The sequence below is a fragment of the Pinus tabuliformis genome, chromosome 8, assembly GCF_031772625.1.
Source record: "Pinus tabuliformis cultivar Carrire ecotype Pingquan chromosome 8, CPIR1, whole genome shotgun sequence".
In the NCBI taxonomy this organism is placed as follows: Eukaryota; Viridiplantae; Streptophyta; class Pinopsida; order Pinales; family Pinaceae; genus Pinus; species Pinus tabuliformis.
In genome coordinates this window covers 1653888402-1653906951 of record NC_142294.1, presented here as the reverse complement: position 1 = coordinate 1653906951, position 18550 = coordinate 1653888402, and positions in this window count along the sequence as shown.

Sequence of the window (18550 nt, the reverse complement as noted above, 5' to 3'; positions counted from 1 at the left end):
GGAAACTTAATAATGGCAAGGATTGGGAGAAAGTGGCGCAAAGCTGGAGGACGGTGGGCCTAATTCAGGACCTGGAAAAGCTCATAAAGTGCATTGAGTATAAGATCATAAATCATGTTAGAAGGGATGGTAATAAGGCAGCGGATTTCCTTGCTAATTGGGGTTGCAATGAACAAGGGGGCAAGGTAGACAGTATATGGCCGACACATTTGGAAGAACAAAGATGGGAGCCTCTCAAAACAATCATTACCCAAGATAATAATGAGGATACAAACTCAAGGTAATGGATACAAGTGGCCCCCGATCAGGGTGAGAGAAAAGGAAAAGATGTTTAACAGGACAACGCAAGGGAGAGGCTGGCAAGGCCGGCCACCAAACGCTCTAATAATAATTCAATGAGACACGGGGGCATAATGCAGGCCCACTGGAATCCCGAGGCATCGAGGTGACAAGGGAGTGGAGGAAGAGGGAGTAGGAAATGGCAGTGGAATAATGTTGGGATGCAGAATAGATGGGAGAGGGTTAGCGAGGATGGCTAAGGGAGGAAGAGAGACCAGCACTTAGTGAAGGAAGGAGAAGATTGGAGCTAAGCGAGAGCTGGATTCTTCTGCGTCGGAGAGACAGTCTAGGTATGTTTTCTCAGTGCTAATTCTTGCATCCCTTTCAACATTTTGTTGTATGATGGAGGATGGGGGGGAAGACAGGAACTGCTGGGAGAGGGAGAAGGACGCATGTGTTTGCAACTCACCCTGCAGCACACAGTGTGAAGGCGGAGGGGGGAAAGGTGAGGAATGCAGAGGGAAAATCTTGCAAGGTAAAGAACCGTGAAGACCAAAATGAAAACCTAGCGGGGTTTTGTAGGTGCTGGGTACAGGGGCAGGCCGAAGAGGTTAAACTAGCAGTCTGGGAGGCAAAGAAGATTATAGAGGGTATACACATATCTGGCCCAAGGAGAGGGAACCCGGGGAGCAGCCAGACCATCGGGAGAACCTGGATTGGGGAGGGCAAAATCTGGGACAGGGATACTCAAGAGATGGGAATAGGAGTAAATGCAGATAATCTAACCTTTGTTGTTGGTCATGGTAAACAGGCGGCTGTAAAACGCAAGATGGCGCGCTCAGGTCGAGGAAGGGGTCGAGGCAGAAGAGGCTGGAAAAGCCAGCCAGGACGTAATGACCCCATGACCTCTACGCTTGCACTTCAGAGGTGTAGCCGGAAAACTATGAGGAAAACAATGTAGGATGCTGCAAGGGCATATCAAGAAGGAACGAATGCAGATATACGCAAGCTCATTCAGGAAATGGAGGAAAATGTTATGGAAGAAGATTCGGATCCTGAAATAGAGGAATGGGGAGATCTCATTCCTGACCCAGGAAACACCAGGGGAAGAATGACCCTATATAAGCAAGCCTTGCACGTTTACTGGGTGCTGAAACATTTACTTGCCAAGGTGCTGGAACAAGTAGCAGGAAAAATGACAGAGCTTGCCCAGGGCATGCCAAACATGAAGAAAGAGATGAAAAATCTTCAGATCATAATGATAATGCAGGACAACAAGCTGGAGGAGATCCAGCAACAGTTGGAAAATTTAACTCTGGTAGCGAGGGACGCGGCAACAACACCCAAAAACGTGGAAGATAGAAATGTTTAGCTCTAGTAGTTGTTTATCATGCTTGCTTTTGAAGAATAGTATTCTCTTTTCTTTTTACTAATTTCATGAATTTCTGGAACATGTTTAGCATTTGTTGTTGCGAGGTTTATCTTGCATGAATTGGTAGACTTATTAATTTTTGCTACTTGATGGCTTATAATAACTTGAGGTGGCCAACAGATCTGGTTTCCCATCTGGGCAGGTTGAGGCCACCAAAACAATGTATATGGTTCAACTTATTTTTACATAAATAGAAAAAGAAAGGCACTACCACAGCTTACAAAAAAAAATAGATTTATTAATTTTATTTAAACTAATTTGTTAATATAAGTAAAATGAACATTTTATTTATATAAGTAAAAACATAGAGAAAATTATATTTATATATCTTATTAAATATCAAACACTTGTAAAATGGTATTTATATGTTAGTTCATGTGCTTGTCATATAAATTGAATTTCTATTATTATGTGTAATTGCTTTCAACCTATATCACAACCTTATTTATTTTTTATGTAATTAATTAAATTGATTGCTTTATATCTTTTCTTCTAACATATTATATTAATTGTTTTTATATTTTTATTAAACTTGTTATAATAATATAAATCTCTCTTTAAAAAAATTAATTTTCAAATATTTATAATAAATACAAAATTAATATAAATTAATATAAATTTTTAATATACATATTATATATCAATTTTATCTTAAAAAGTTAAAGACATTATTTATTTTTCAAATACTTTTGAAATATTTGTAAAAAAATTAAAATAATACTCTCACATATAATCTTATATATTTTGATAACTCTTATATATATATATTTGATAACTTATATATATATATATATATATATATATATATATTTGTAAAAAAATTTAAAAATAATACTCTCACATATAATCTTATTATTTTTGATAACTCTTATATGTATATATATATATATATATAACTTAAAGAATATTAAATGAAAATATATGTAACATACCCCAATAGCCTCACATGAAAATGCAGGGAGTTAGAAATTGTTTTACATAATTAACCATTGGTAATTATCCAAACAGCTATTCCACATTCCTCATTACATTAAATAGAATATTCACATAAAGTAAATTTAGTAGAGGAATAGTAAGTTTCGTAACCATTAACCACCACTCTTGTAGTATATTAACATAAACTATATGATGTAATATTGCATCCATTTCATGATTCCCTTAACCACATTAATTAATCACATACTTGACATTATCAACATCACATTATACAAGGAATCACATCATCAAACTAACATAATAAGCAATCACATCATTGAACACCGATATACCCTGGAAACCCCGTAGGGTGAAAACCAGCAAACGTTTAATTTTATTATTAAATTCTCATGAGGGTGTTCACCCCTCACTCAATGGCTTATAAGGGAGTCCATCCCTTAACCATTGTCACAAAATATTACAATGAAATATCAATTAAAATACAACATACCTAGCTAAAAGCTATTACAATGATCATGAAACCATTTACCCACAAATGACCACTCTTTATATGCTTGTGGCATGATTGTCCCATCAGTGGACCATCCTGCAGCTCGTACTCATCAACATGGACCATTAGTTCTTATTTGTCACAATGTTAAACTTAATTTGTCTTTTGCACAAATCACCATCCTTTCCTGTCATTGATGTCGTCAACAATCTTTGGTAACATGATTAGATAAAGTATTAATCAATCAATAATTTGTCTTTAAAAGTAATCTTTTAACATCTATTCATGTGCACACATGAGATGTAAATATAATATCACAACAAGCTTTCTTCTAACAATATTGTGCATGTATAAACAAATAATTACCAAGTATGTCAAAATAATTACCATGTTAGTATGATCATTCTCGCACCAACACGTTCATATCGAAAAGATACCACTGTAACCATTCATTCCATTTAAAGGATACTAGCCACTTTTTTTTTTTTTTATGCATGTAATTAGATAAAAACTTATTCAAAGAGAGCTAACCCTTCAGCTTATTCTTTGTGCATGTAACTAAGTAATATTTTCAATACAGTAGATGTTCCCTTCTAAGAGGGAGCTAACATGATAGACATTATTATCATGCATGCAAATGTAAGTCCATTTTTGAAAAGCATCTTTTCCAAGATAGAGATATTTACAAAATTTATTGTATGCACAAAGACATGCATTTTTCCAAACTAGAACTGATGCGTTAGTCATTCATTATTTATTACATGTAGAAATATGTATTTTACAAATGAAAGCCAATACATTTACTCCAAGTAACTACTTGTTTTACTTTCCATAATACTTATTCTTTTCTGTACACAAATCCATGTTTCTCTTTAAAAGACCTAACACAATGGTTCTACAATCCATGTTTCTCTTGCATTTGTTTCTAAGAAAGTATCATAATCAACCTTTATTTTGGGAATAAGAACTAAGAAAATAATAATGGTAACCTTTTATGCATTAAACCATGCAATAAAATCAAAATATCTAATACGCAACACACAAATCATTTACCTTTTTACTCGCCAAAACAGGTGACATTTGCAAACTCTTGCAAAAGAATTAACACAATTAACTTATCAAACTATCCAATATGCAAAACACAAATCATTTACCTTTTTACCCACCAAAAAAGGTAACGTTTGCAAACTCTTGCAAAGGAATTAACACAATTAATTAATCTTTCAGGTACAAGAAAAACATATTCTTTCCAAAAAGGATTCCTATGACTTATATTGTCTTTGTGCATTTCATCTATGCATAGGTTATTATATTTTATGATAACTAAGTATTATTTTTCAAAAGAACTCTATTTCCCATGAGAATATTTCACAAATTACCCTCATTAATCTATATTCACTTCCACGAAAATGACTACGAAATCCTTTTTTAAGAAAAGAGAATCCTTCATATCTTTTCTTACATAAAAGACATATGCATGTTATATAAAGACAAGAAATGTTATTTATCTTTTAATGTTGCAAATATATATAATAACCATATTTTTCTATATATAGTAATAACAATCTTTATCTAATATATTTTCTTTACCTAGAAAATTATATAATCACCATCTTTATCTACACGGAGTAATATATTTTCTTTACCAAGAAAAATATATAATCACAATCTTTATCTCCACGCAACAACATATTTTCTTAACCAAGAAAAATATATAATCACAATCTTTATCTACATGCAGTAATATATTTTCTTTAACAAGAAAAATATATAATCACAGTCTTTATCTACATGCAGTGATATATTTTCTTTACCAAGAAAAGTATATAATCACAATCTTTATCTACATGCAATAATATATTTTCTTTACCAAGAAAAATATATAATCACAATCTTGATCTATATGTAGAGATATATTTTCTTTACTAAGAAAAATAGTGTGAGTTCTCCTTATACACATTCACATATCAGATCATGGTGCATGTATAATCTTGAAATATAAAGAAACATGCAAGTAAAGGTAAAAAGTGTACTAAAAGGCGTACCTTATTAATAATAGTCAATAAAGACAATAAGATAACCATCTTACTGAGATTTACCGAAAACTTATCCGTGCAACATAAAGATGTGTTTCTACCTCTACAAATCAACCTTGCAACTAAGCTCCCATCTTTGGTCACAATCATTTATTCCTGGATGCAAGATTTATCTTCATCTGTCAAAACAGGAATGATAACCACTACGGCCCATTAGGCTCTCTTAAGAAGGTGAATAAGGAGGTATGCGTGAATGATCTCTTCTGGAATCAATGCTTGAGTAAGGAGAGCACCTACATACATGTCTTGATAAGGTGAAGTTGGATGCATTGATCAAATCTATTAAATTCATTGATGGTTCATTATGTTGAGATTAAAAAAATTGTGAAGATAGTGGAGGCAACGGATTTCTTGAACAAGATGATAACTATAATCTCATTTTCGATTATTTATCCAACCCGTGCCCAACCAATCCCGCCATATTAACCATAAAAAACTAAAGACAAATATAACAAACTAAATTAATAATAAACCAATCAAAACGGTTATTGATTTCAACTGATTCTTCATAACATTAAACTTAGTAAATATATGAGTTTTAAATAAAAATTTATGGTGGAGATATTACAATATCTATTTTGATTTTTTTCTTGATCTTAAAAAAAAATACAACCTATCTATTATTAAAAAAAACCATCCAAATCAATAAAGTTTAAGTACTTATCCAAATGATATCTCTCCGCAGCTGATTTTCACTTCCATAGTCAATAGACACTTCATCTGAACAGGGACAAGTGTTATAAAGAGTCGGTTATCTCTCAAACTCTCATTTGCAACTGAATTTCACTTTATGAAATGATTTCCATTATCAATAAACATCCACAACGTTTATAAAGAGATACTTCATATAAATAGTGACAAGAGAATCCTGTTATGAGTTTTACGTACCAGGATTTCCTAATTACTTGGCCCTAAATGAAATCAAAATCATACAACCAAAATTCTTACATATAGATAAAAATGTTAAAGAAAAAAACAACGGTCGGTGCATATATTAATCAACTGTACTGAGGTGCATATATTAATCAACTGTACTTAGGGCCAAGTGCAAAACTATGATGATTCTGACATATCAGAATTTCCCAGCACAAAATGAAATCAAAAGCATACCACCAAAATTCTCACATATGACCAAAAATATTAAAGGAAAAAAAAAAAAGCAACGGTTGGTGAATATACTAATCAACTATACTTGGACCAAAATGAAACCAGAAGCATATAACCAAAATTCTTACTTACAACCAAAAGCATGAAATGAAAAAAATCAACGGTTGGTGCATAACCTAATCAACTATATAGTGGCAATAAAAAATGCAAATCAAATGCAAGTACAAAAATAATACAAAGGACATTACAAAACAAATTTGTAGAACTTTGTGGATAAAAGGGGCCAGAGATCAAATGAGAATTGCTGTGACTTGAGCAAAGTGCTATGTCGCAATTATGTCCAGCGTGAATGGTAGAGAATCGTTGTGACTTTAACAAAGTGCCATGGTGTAGTCATAGCTGGTGTGAATGGTGGATGACTAAAATTCAAAGAGTGTATAACATAAAGTAATTGAAGTAATTGGTTTGGCGGTAGTTTAATTAGGTTACAATTTTGTTGAAGAAAAAAAAAGAAATTTTAATACAATTTTTAAAAATTTTGAGAATATTTATGAAATTTTAGTTATAAGAGATTTTTGATGGTATTGAATACATTTCCATTATCAAAAAATAATATAAACATTTTTAAAATTAATTTTTTTTAAGAGAAGTTATTATGAACACGCATGTTAAGGAGATTGTTGGAAGTCATACATGGTGGTGACATTTCTCTGAGACTTTACATTTAAAATGGGAAAGTTATAAAATGAAATTAGTGCATAAATGGTAAAATTAATTAGGTTTTTTTTAAAGATATATAATGCATATATCATATAATAATGTGGTATAGATTTAATATATATGTAATTGAATTTGATGTGTGTTAGATTTAATGATGTGTACTTAAATGTATGACATAGATAAATTTTATTTTACAATGTATTGGAAATTTTAACTATACATTTTATTAATATTATTTTATATGTAAAAGTACTTAACCAAATAAGCATATAAATAATTATGATTTTTAATAATAAATTAAAAAATATATGTTTTTCATATTTTTTTAGTAAGTTAGAATTGTCTTATGTATTTATATTATATTTTTTTTAATAAATTAAATGACTATGTCTTATGAAAATTATGGTTTCTTTTCTTTTCTTATTAATGGTTAAGAGCATGTGTTTCCTCCTAAGAGGTCACAGGTCCAAAACCAGATGGGTTAGAGTATGTATGACTTCGTAGACTTAGCAGTCAAATCGTTACACGGAGGTGGGTCCCTTGTCCCACAAACAAGGAGGTCTCATATACCAATTTGGTGTTTGGTTTGGATTTGACCTTAAAAATGGATATTATTATTATGATTATTATAACAAAATAAATAACAAGGTAATTATACACCATATTCATAACATAGTATCATTATCTTTTTATATCAAAAAAAGTATTTTTCTCAAATATAATTTCCAAGATATGAAAAATAGGGTTTTTTAGTCCAATATATATATATATATATATAGTTTGCACAACTTTTGGGACTTCCCATCCACATAGGCTCTTTTACTTCTTAGAGTTTTTAATAATTATCGTGGATTCTTTCCTTTCTTGACTTAGAAAATCTTTTTCATCTTTTTCATCTTCATTAGTGATCTGTTTTTGTATGATTAGATTTGTTGTGCTAATAAAAATTACAGATTTATAAATATGTGCTTCCTTATTATAACAAGGTAATTATACACCATATTCATAACATAGTATCATTATCTTTTATATCAAAAAAAGTATTTTTCTCAAATATAATTTCCAAGATATGAAAAATAGGGTTTTTTAGTCAACAAATCTATATATATATTTGTATATATTATATATATATATATATATTGCACAACTTTTGGGACTTCCCATCCACATAGGCTCTTTTACTTCTTAGAGTTCTTAATAATTATCGTGGATTATTTCCTTTCTTGATTTGGAAAATCTTTTTCATCTTTTTCATCTTCATTAGTGATCTGTTTTTGTATGATTAGATTTGTTGTGCTAATAAAAATAACAGATTTATAAATATGTGCTTCCTTATTTCTCCTTGTGTTGAGAATTCATTAGTTGCTTGTGCATACAATTAGTTAAATTTCCTTAAGTTTTAAAATACATTCATGAGAAAAATAGCTTTAGAAAAAAATATTGAACAAAAAACATGTACAGTGCCGAAAACCATCAAAGAGACACATTAACACAATGTTTTGATGAAGGAGTTCACCCCTCCTGGACTACATCTCCTTGGTCCAACTTCCATGGCTTAGGCCTCTATATTAGCTCAATGTGGAAAAAATGTTGTTTACAAAGCTATATGGCTCCTGATACCTACACCAATGTGTTCAGAATGTCCAAATTAGCCAAAAATGACTATTAGATCTCTAAAAATTGACTCTGACTGATCTGGGCATGACCTCCTCCTTGGTAGCCCTAAGCTTTCTTGAACTTTCTTGTGGAAAAATCACCTATAGAAGTATTATACTGCATTTGCAGCCTATACTAATGTCTTCAGAATGTCGAAATAATCCAAAATTGACTATTCATTTTTAAAAATTGGTTGAAAATTGAAGATATGTTGCATTCACTGTTTCCCTATGAAACCCCGCTAAATCTAGAGGAGTCTCTAGTTAACACTGCCAAAACTGGTAGTTCCGCCGAACTTTGTGCTTCCTCCAAAATCTCCACCAACTTAATCCGTCATTAACGAAGGGTTAATTAGTTGTTAAGCGTGATTATGGGCGCTAAGCGCACTTAGTGCTAGGCCCTAGCTCGTGGTTTTCGCCGCTTGGTTGCATGGGGAGGGGTTGGCTTCCTCCTCTCCCACCGTCGGAATACACTATCACATTAATAAATGTGTTGGGGCCTCCATTCAAATGTTTCTGTCGTGGTTCAATGGTGACGCATTGTAAATTGGAAGGGGAGCTCGTGGGTTCAAACCTACCCTTTGCCCGTCTCATACATATTTTGCCAAACAATACATTGTGCCTCAATATAAAACACTGCATCTTGTATATAGTTTGGAACCTTTGAATTCAATGTGGAGTTTGACCATAAAACATTTAAAAATGCGGGTTTACTATGTATGCAGATTTAGGATTTAATTATTTATATATATATATATATATATATATATAATATATATATATATATATATATATATATATAGTTATATATATGATATTAATAATATTTAAATACAAATAATTTTAAATTTCACCTTAGGACCATTTAGGCAATTTCACCTTTACACAACTAAATTGTCAAATCCAGAGGTGACACTTGTCACAGCTCCATTAGGAGAAAACTGAAGAAGATTCCCTTGCTGCTGGACTACCATGTCATCATTCTATCATATTCTGCAATTTTTTTTAGTTGTTTAGGGAAAGGAACAACAGGCATTTTCTCCTTCATCCAGACTTCGTAACAATTGTGTTGTGATCATCTTGACAAGACGGATGTAGTCATATAGTTTTTGAGCCAATATGATAACTTTGATTTTTGAGCTAAATACTGAGCACATGATCAACTAGCTACTTCTTTGGTTACAACCCATGAATAAACCTTCTAAATGGGCATGATCCGGATCTTGGGAGGAGGCCCCCAAGATCTAAAAGATTGAAATGGATCTTGGGAGAAAAACCCCCAAGATCTGAAAACTTGAAATGGATCTTGGGAGGAGAGACCCCCAAGATCTGAAAACTTGAATTGACAGAAGAAAAATAAGGAGAATGCCCAATAAACAAAACCACAAAGAAAATTTTATTTAAAATAGTAATGGAAATAAACCAGCTAGGGCGATGGTAGATATCTCTGAGAAGAGATGTGGTCGCTACATGCCTCTGAACTGTAAAGGCTACATTGTGGTGGACAATCTGTCCTTTTACAAAATGTGACTTGTTACTTATAGTATTTTTCAATTACAATACCATGGTTCAATTCCATGGGTGAATGAATACCATGGGTGGATTTTACAATACCACGGGCAGATGCCATTTACAATGCCATGGGTAAATTCCATGGGTCGATGAATAATATGGGTGTATGAGTACCATGGGTGGATTTTACAATACCACGGGCGGATGCCATTTACAATACTATGGGTAAATTCCATGGGTCGATGAATAATATAGGTGGATGAGTACCATGGGTTGATGCCATTTTTCATTCGGATCATTCCTCCCTCCTTAAGAAGCAATGGTCCCCATTGCGTAAAGTTCCCTCCTGCGAAGCCTTTGTGGAATATGAAGAGCCGCTGAAGATAAGGGTTTTATGTGGTTAACCCAAAACCCTGATAAACGAAGATCCGAGGATAGAGATACCCTGTAATGCTTGTGACCAACTGTGATTCTGATAGTGTGCGGCCTAGCAAATGGACTTCGATGACAAGGATTTTATGCGGTTGACCCATAACCATGATGTTGGTTGCTGATGAAGTAGCAGGTGCCTACATAGCCTGGGGTGGGAGGGCATGTCTCCAAATAACCCAAGCCGAATGCTGCTATGTTGAAACTGATGAATGTGAAGCAGGTGCCTACTAAAGTGGGGTGGGAGGGCACGTCTCCAATGGGAACCCACTCCGAATGCTGCTCCAGAATTAAAATGGACATAACTCGACCAATATAACTCAGAATATTTATTATAACCTGTTTTTAGAAGCAACAGGATCATTTTGCATCTTCCCATGAGTTGGAAATTCTTATTTGGACACTCTGAGATCTCATATTCACGCTGCAACAGTTCCGCCGTCACAAAAATTCTGATAAAATAGCTGATTTTAAATCAGCGATATCTCCCACATCCGGACTCCGATTTGACCCATTTGTTTTTTGAAATTGGGTGATTTTTCGAGAGGAATCCAGATCTGGTATTTGTTTTTGCAAATTTTGTACCAAATTTTTCAGATCTGATCTGCAAATTCGCCGCCCAAAAAAAAAATTCCTGCAAAAAATGAAAAAAGAAAAATTCTTCCTGCTTGACCCAAGAAAGTGCTCTGTGGAGGTTGTAGCACATGCTTGAAGTTTGTTGAATATTGTTGCAAACTTTGAAACTGAAATATGCATCAAACCCTTATTATAACCTATTTTTGGATCTTGGGAGGAGGCCCCCAAGATCTAAAAGATTGAAATGGATCTTGGGAGAAAAACCCCCAAGATCTGAAAACTTGAAATGGATCTTGGGAGGAGAGACCCCCAAGATCTGAAAACTTGAATTGCCAGAAGAAAAATAAGGAGAATGCCCAATAAACAAAACCACAAAGAAAATTTTATTTAAAATAGTAATGGAAATAAACCAGCTAGGGCGATGGTAGATATCTCTGAGAAGAGATGTGGTCGCTACATGCCTCTGAACTGTAAAGGCTACATTGTGGTGGACAATCTATCCTTTTACAAAATGTGACTTGTTACTTATAGTATTTTTCAGTTACAATACCATGGGTCAATTCCATGGGTGAATGAATACCATGGGTGGATTTTACAATACCACGGGCAGATGCCATTTACAATACCATGGGTAAATTCCATGGGTCGATGAATAATATGGGTGGATGAGTACCATGGGTGGATTTTACAATACCACGGGCGGATGCCATTTACAATACCATGGGTCGATGAATAATATAGGTGGATGAGTACCATGGGTTGATGCCATTTTTCATTCGGATCAAGGCATCACTCAGTCCTCTAGCTAATAATCTTAACTCTATCCTACAATTCACCTTATCAGTCATAGGGAAAATTTTAAGCATAAGAATTTATTTGAAAGTTCAGACACCTTGGTGAATATTACTCATCCATAATATGCAAATTATAAAATAATTGGTGATATTTTTCTAAAAATATTCAAATTAATGATTTTGTATAGTTTCTATAGAATTTTGGCAATTTTTGAAGTAAAATATTTTATATTATAAAATTTGGGTGAATCATTTTCGGGAAGAAAATGAAATTCATGAATCTCTATTTTTTTGAGAAAACATTAAAATAGTCACGTGCGAATATTAGCCCCTAAAATTTTCCTTGAGATTTTGTCATCACCAAGATTCGATTATGAATTAGTACGCCTTGAACACCCTTCTAATTAAACACTAGTTCAAATCATGTGGTAGTTAAATTCTTTATCGAGTGGATGAACTCCAAATCCAAGAATGCCACATAGATAAACCTCTAGTTGACACGTCCTTGAGTAGCATAATATTGTTGATAATGCCTCTTGATCAATAATCAATCCACATCAATTAAATCAACTGAAACCCATATCTCTTATCATCAACATCTATGCATTAGTTAGCTTTAATGAATTTGAGAAACATCATTGAATTGCTCTTCTATGTTGATTTTGTTATATAAAATTTAACACAATGATTCAACAAGGTCTAATCAAGCTTCCTTTATTGATTCTACATTAGTTTATATTTACTTCTATTCAATTTTTTATCACACCTCCCTTTTGGGATTTTTTAGTCCCTCAAAGACTTCTTGATTATGAAAAAGGTATGGAAAATTTTCCATGAAACTAACCCCAACCTAATATTGAAAACTATTATTTACCTCAAAGAGTTTCATGAATTTTCCTTGCAACACAACATCATATTCCAACTTAATGTATATATAAAACACTGAGTATTTAACTTGCAGAAACACTAAAATATCTTCCTCCCCTTTGTCGAGTGTGAAAGGCTAAAAAAATCAAATTCCTCACATTGATAACAAAATAGTTGATGGTCATACATGGTCATAACTCTAGTCAAAAGTCATTCTCCCCCACCTATTGCACAATCTCAAATTGACCATTCATAATGGGTTTCTCTTGTTCCTCAAGCCTTGTAACTTGTTCTTATTGAGATGCAAACAAATCATATATTCTACCTCACGTTGTGAACTGCCTAACGTTAAGCATGTCTCTCCTTTTACCTTTGTTGTATACCTTGAAATACTCTTTCACCTTCTTATGTATATGTTTAATCCTCCCAATGTAGCTGAAGCCTTTGTCTTATTCACCATCATGGTCCATGGACTTATCTCTAGCTATGTGAGAAAATAAAATGTAAAATCGTGTGGTGGCTTACTATTAAAAACTTCGAAAGAATCAATTATGATCCTATTGTATATATGATAGGCTCGCATCAGTCTGAGGATGCCTTCTACAAAATCTCCTTAAAATTAATGAAAACATTTTTTACCACTATTGTTTACCCATTTTAGGTGGATCAAAGATGGTACCACTCTTAAAATCTATATCCATCCCATGCCATAACACTTTACAAAAATAACTTAAGAAATTTGTTACCTTGTTTGACATATTAGGTTTAGAAAAATCAAAAATGTATCCATAAATTTGGGGAAACAACTTTGTTTCTTTTAAGCCAACTCACAATCTTTTGGGAAGGTATCAACGATTCCAAACGATTAAATTCATTGAACACTACTAAAAGATATGCATCCCCCTATTTGGTCATCTATTAGTTTCATGGTTGATTTATCACAATTGAGGTGCCTAGAATGTTCCATATTGATTAGACTAGTATTTGCATGGATGTGCACAGAAATGCCGTCGGTGTTAAATGGAGAGAGGGACATGCACGTGTGAATTTACCGTCTCCGATTGCAAACGGCGATAAATATTTTTCGACTAAAACCCGTTCCCCTCAACACATTTGTTGAAGATTCTCTAAAAGCAATAAATCTGAATAATATCATGACAATAAAACTCACCATAAAAATGCCTTCGGCGTAATTAACTTAGTCATGACATTAATGAGTTGGGTTGAGTGAGTTATAAACTTTTAATTGGTTTCTTTATTTTAATGTCTCAAATTTTGGCTTTGGGGTTGCACGTACAAGGGTTGTCGGGTGAATCACTCTAATGAATGTAGTTAGTTGGGACACCTCTTTTTAATAAAGTAAATGTTCATAATTAATATTATAAATCTACATTTGTACACTTCATTTCATGTGATGATGACAAAAATCTAAGGTGTGTGTTGTGTTTAACAGTGCATTTAAATATTTCACGTATGTGTACATTCATAATGTTTTGCCGTAGTATAACGAACCTAAGGAATTGTTTTGAAAGTTATGGAAATTTTGGTTATATTTAGAGAAAAACTGGCAAGGATTTTTATAAATCTAAGTTATAGTTGTTAAACTTCAAAATTTTAAGTGTTTTACATGTTTTTGATGGTGCTGAATCTATTTCCACCATCAAAAACAAGATTCAAACGCTGCCTCCATAAAAAAATTTAAATTTTTTTATCTAGATTCTAACCACTTTTGACTATTCAGACAATTCCTCCACCTTAATAAACGACTCCTAATATTTTAGGTTGCAAAATTTATTTATAATTGATGAATTAGACTAGTTAATGGCTCAAACTTTTTAATTGCTTTCAAGTGGGTGTTGATCGGATGAAAAGGCATGGATGGGCACACCACATACGGAATGAACTAAAGTTTGTCGGAAGGATCTTGTTCTTGAAGAATCACTGATAATTTTATATATGTTCCTCTCACACGTATTTCATTTATTTAGATAGTTAATGACAATGACACTGAGCTTACACATAATCTTGATTATTCCTTTAGATGGAAAACACCATGATGGATTAATTATGTTTTTTTCATTAAAACACCACCGCGTGCTTCTTATACAAGGTAAAATATATTAGTCAAATCATAGGGAAAATATATTAGTCAATGCCCTTTCATATTAATTTGCATTGTTTCTACAATTCACTTTCCCGTATCATTGTTTATGGGGTTGGTATGCCTTTTTTTTACATGGTCTCCTAATTTTGTAAGTTTCCATCCTATACTACCATACCAACATAAATGGCCTAATGAATATTCATTTTCTCACCATTTTATCTATTTTTATATGTGTTTCCCAATTTGTATTCACAAACATCTATTTCTACACATAATATATGTATTAGATAGTCAGCCATGCCCATGCAATAGTTGGAAGACAAAGGTAATATTAAAGTAAGTCAACGTTTAATTAAATAAAGAAAGAATAAAAAATGAAGGGGTAGTGACATACATTTACTTAAATTATTTTCACAAACTTTAATCTCATTTCAACATATTATAAATTTCAATTATTTAAAAAAATAGTACTTTATGTCTTGATGATGGATCTTGTTTTAGACTCAAAACATTAACTTTAAAATGAAAATTATGATTCACTCTCTTATATAACTCTATTAAAAAAACTTCAATATTTTATGTCTTAAAAATAACTACCAAAAATATTCTATATAAATTAAATTAGTTTATGACTCAAGTTGTTCCATATTTGATCCTTTTTCTCTACTTTTCTTTTGATATCACAAACACCTTAGCCTCCTCTAAAATATGCATACGCTCTTTCTAAATTCTAAATCACATCGTAATTGATAATACAAGCTATATATTTTCAATGTAAAATAATTATAGTTTCTCATTTAGTAAAGTATTTATTAAAAACATTCCTTCAACACAAACATAGTAGCTAGACTTTGCCGTTTAGTTTAAATATTGTTGAAGTATGAATTCATTCACCACGATAAGTGGATTATGACCTAAAACTACTTTTGATTCTCTATTTCACTGTCTTCTCTAGATGTGAGAAAATAACACAAAACCCAAAAAGATTTGGCATGAGTGAAAGTTCACCCCCTTAAAAACTACCAAAAATATTTTAGACTATAAATGCACATGATGATATTGTTGCATATTAGGATATTAGACATTAATAGAAGATAGATCAATAACCTGGTATATTATAAATTTATTTTTATTTAAAAATAAATGAACATTCAAATAAAAGATTGAACATTTCAAACTATTAATAATATGTTTGAAATGATGCAAGAAAAAACTATTAATTTGATTTTTTAAATTCATTTAGAATTTTAAATTTATGAAAATTTCTACTTTTGTATAATTAATTTATGATAATTAAAAAAAAAAAAAAAATTATTACTAAACTTGTTATGATGATGATGATGATGGTTAACGTCCACTGAGACCAAAATTTGGTCTATCGGACCTAAAGAAACAAATTATTTAGTTTGATTTAAGATTTTATTCCTATGCTCAAAAAGCTTGGAGAGAAGCCTCCCAAGCTCACTATAATTTTGACATCGTAAAAGGCTAGGAAGGTCAATATTGCGACAAATATTATGAAACTAAGATCTAATGTGGTTGTACGCGGGACACTCTAAGAGGAAGTGGTTTTCATCCTCAATGTTCCTATTCTCACAAAGATGGCAGATCCTTTCCATCCATGGTGTTTTAGGAACTGCCCAACGACCTATTTCACTATGGAGCTTATTAGAGTTTGTTCTAATCTTTGCTATATTAATTTTCTTCTTTGAGCTAGTTAAAATAGAGAGATACGTTTGATCTTCTAGGGTAGGGTTGATGATCTTCTTATAATAACTTAATTTTCTTTTAGCCACTAAATCTTTCTCACACCACATTTTTTCTTTGAACTTAGAAGTAACAATAACTTTAATGTTATTAATGTTTTGCAATGCATCATTCTTGTTGATCTCCCAATAGTTTATCCAGGCCCTCGTGTCTTTATACCACCCTTGTTTGAGCTTTAGGTGGTTTTGGTTGGAATTTAAAGCTAGCTTAGGAAGTTTATGATCTCCTATGTTATTGACTTTGTGCTTGTAGCACAAAAGCCTAATCATAGCTAGGCTCTTGATAGGGGCAAGACCTACTTCTATAAGGAGAATAGGATAGGGTGTATTGCTTTTAATTTTCAGGTTATACATTATAAAACGCTTCTAGATTTGCTCAATATTTCTCCAGGATTCTCTAGAGATGCTGCAACCCCAAACCTCACATTCATATAGGATAACATGAGTGACTAAAGTTTCAAAGAGGAACTTCTTTTTATCCCAAATTATGAGGTTTGTCGTTTTACAATTATTTTCAAGACCAAAATAAGCTTTCCACCCCCTTTAATCCTTTTCTCGATGCTATGGTTCCAATTGAGCTTGTGATGAATATCAATTCCTAGGTACTTGTAAGAATACACTTCCTCCAAGTTATTATTGTCATACTTAAAATTAGCATAGGTGTCCTTCTTGGATTTGATAATCATAACTTTTGTTTTGTTAGTGTTAACAGTCATACCCATGGTAGGGCAGAAATCCTTAAGAAGCCTAAGTTGCTTATCACGGTTAGATGGGCACCTTGCGAGAAGAACAATATCATCAGCATAAAGAAGAAGGATGACGACTATCCTAGCTAAGATTGTGCCAGCACATCTTGCTTCCTCTTAATAACCTTCGAGCTTGTCGATGTAAATGCCAAATAGGGTAGGGAGAGGGGGCAACCTTGTTTAACTCCGATATTACACTTAATATCTTTCGACCACCTCTCATTGCTCTTTAGCTTGGCAAGTACATTCTCGTATAAACTTATAGCGGCAGCTCTCAACTCGAGAGGAACCTTTAGCTCTTCTAATCTATTCCAAAGGTTGTTTCTAGGAACCGTATCGAAAGCCTTTCTAAAGTCCACAAAGCAACAAAAGAGATTGGATTTATCATTAGGACATTCCTCCACAATGGTCCTAAGCGTAACGAGGTGGTCTGTTGTTGAGTGATGCCTTCTGAAACTCGCTTGGCCTTTAGCCCACTTACCTTCACTTTCAAGCCATATGCTTAACTTCTTTTCCATAATACTACCATATAACTTGGCTAAGAGAGGGCTGATCATAATTGTCCGATAATTAGAGGGGTTATTTGTATCCCCACTTTTAAAAATAGGGATAATGAGGCTCTCAGTCCATGGTTTAGGGAACCCTTGCTTGGCTGCTTGATTGAAAAGCTTGTGGATGTGGGGGATGAGGACATGACCTCCAATCTTTAAGATTTCCGCCTGGTAACCTTCAATGTCATTAGATTTCCCATTAGCCAGGCAATTAACCCCAAACTCAACGTCTTCTAAAGAGAAAACTTCTTTCGTTGTGAGCAGGGTTTCAAAGTTATCCATGACATTTGGATAACTTTGAAACTTCTTTTAATATTATTAATTAAAAACATTTTATTTATTTATTAAATTTAAAAAAAAATAAAATAAAAAATAAATTTTAACAATTAACTAAATAATATATCGTAATTAAAAAATATAATTTTCCAATTATGTTAAACTGTATATTAGAAAAACGAACAACAATCGTTTTTTATTAAAAGAAAAAAAT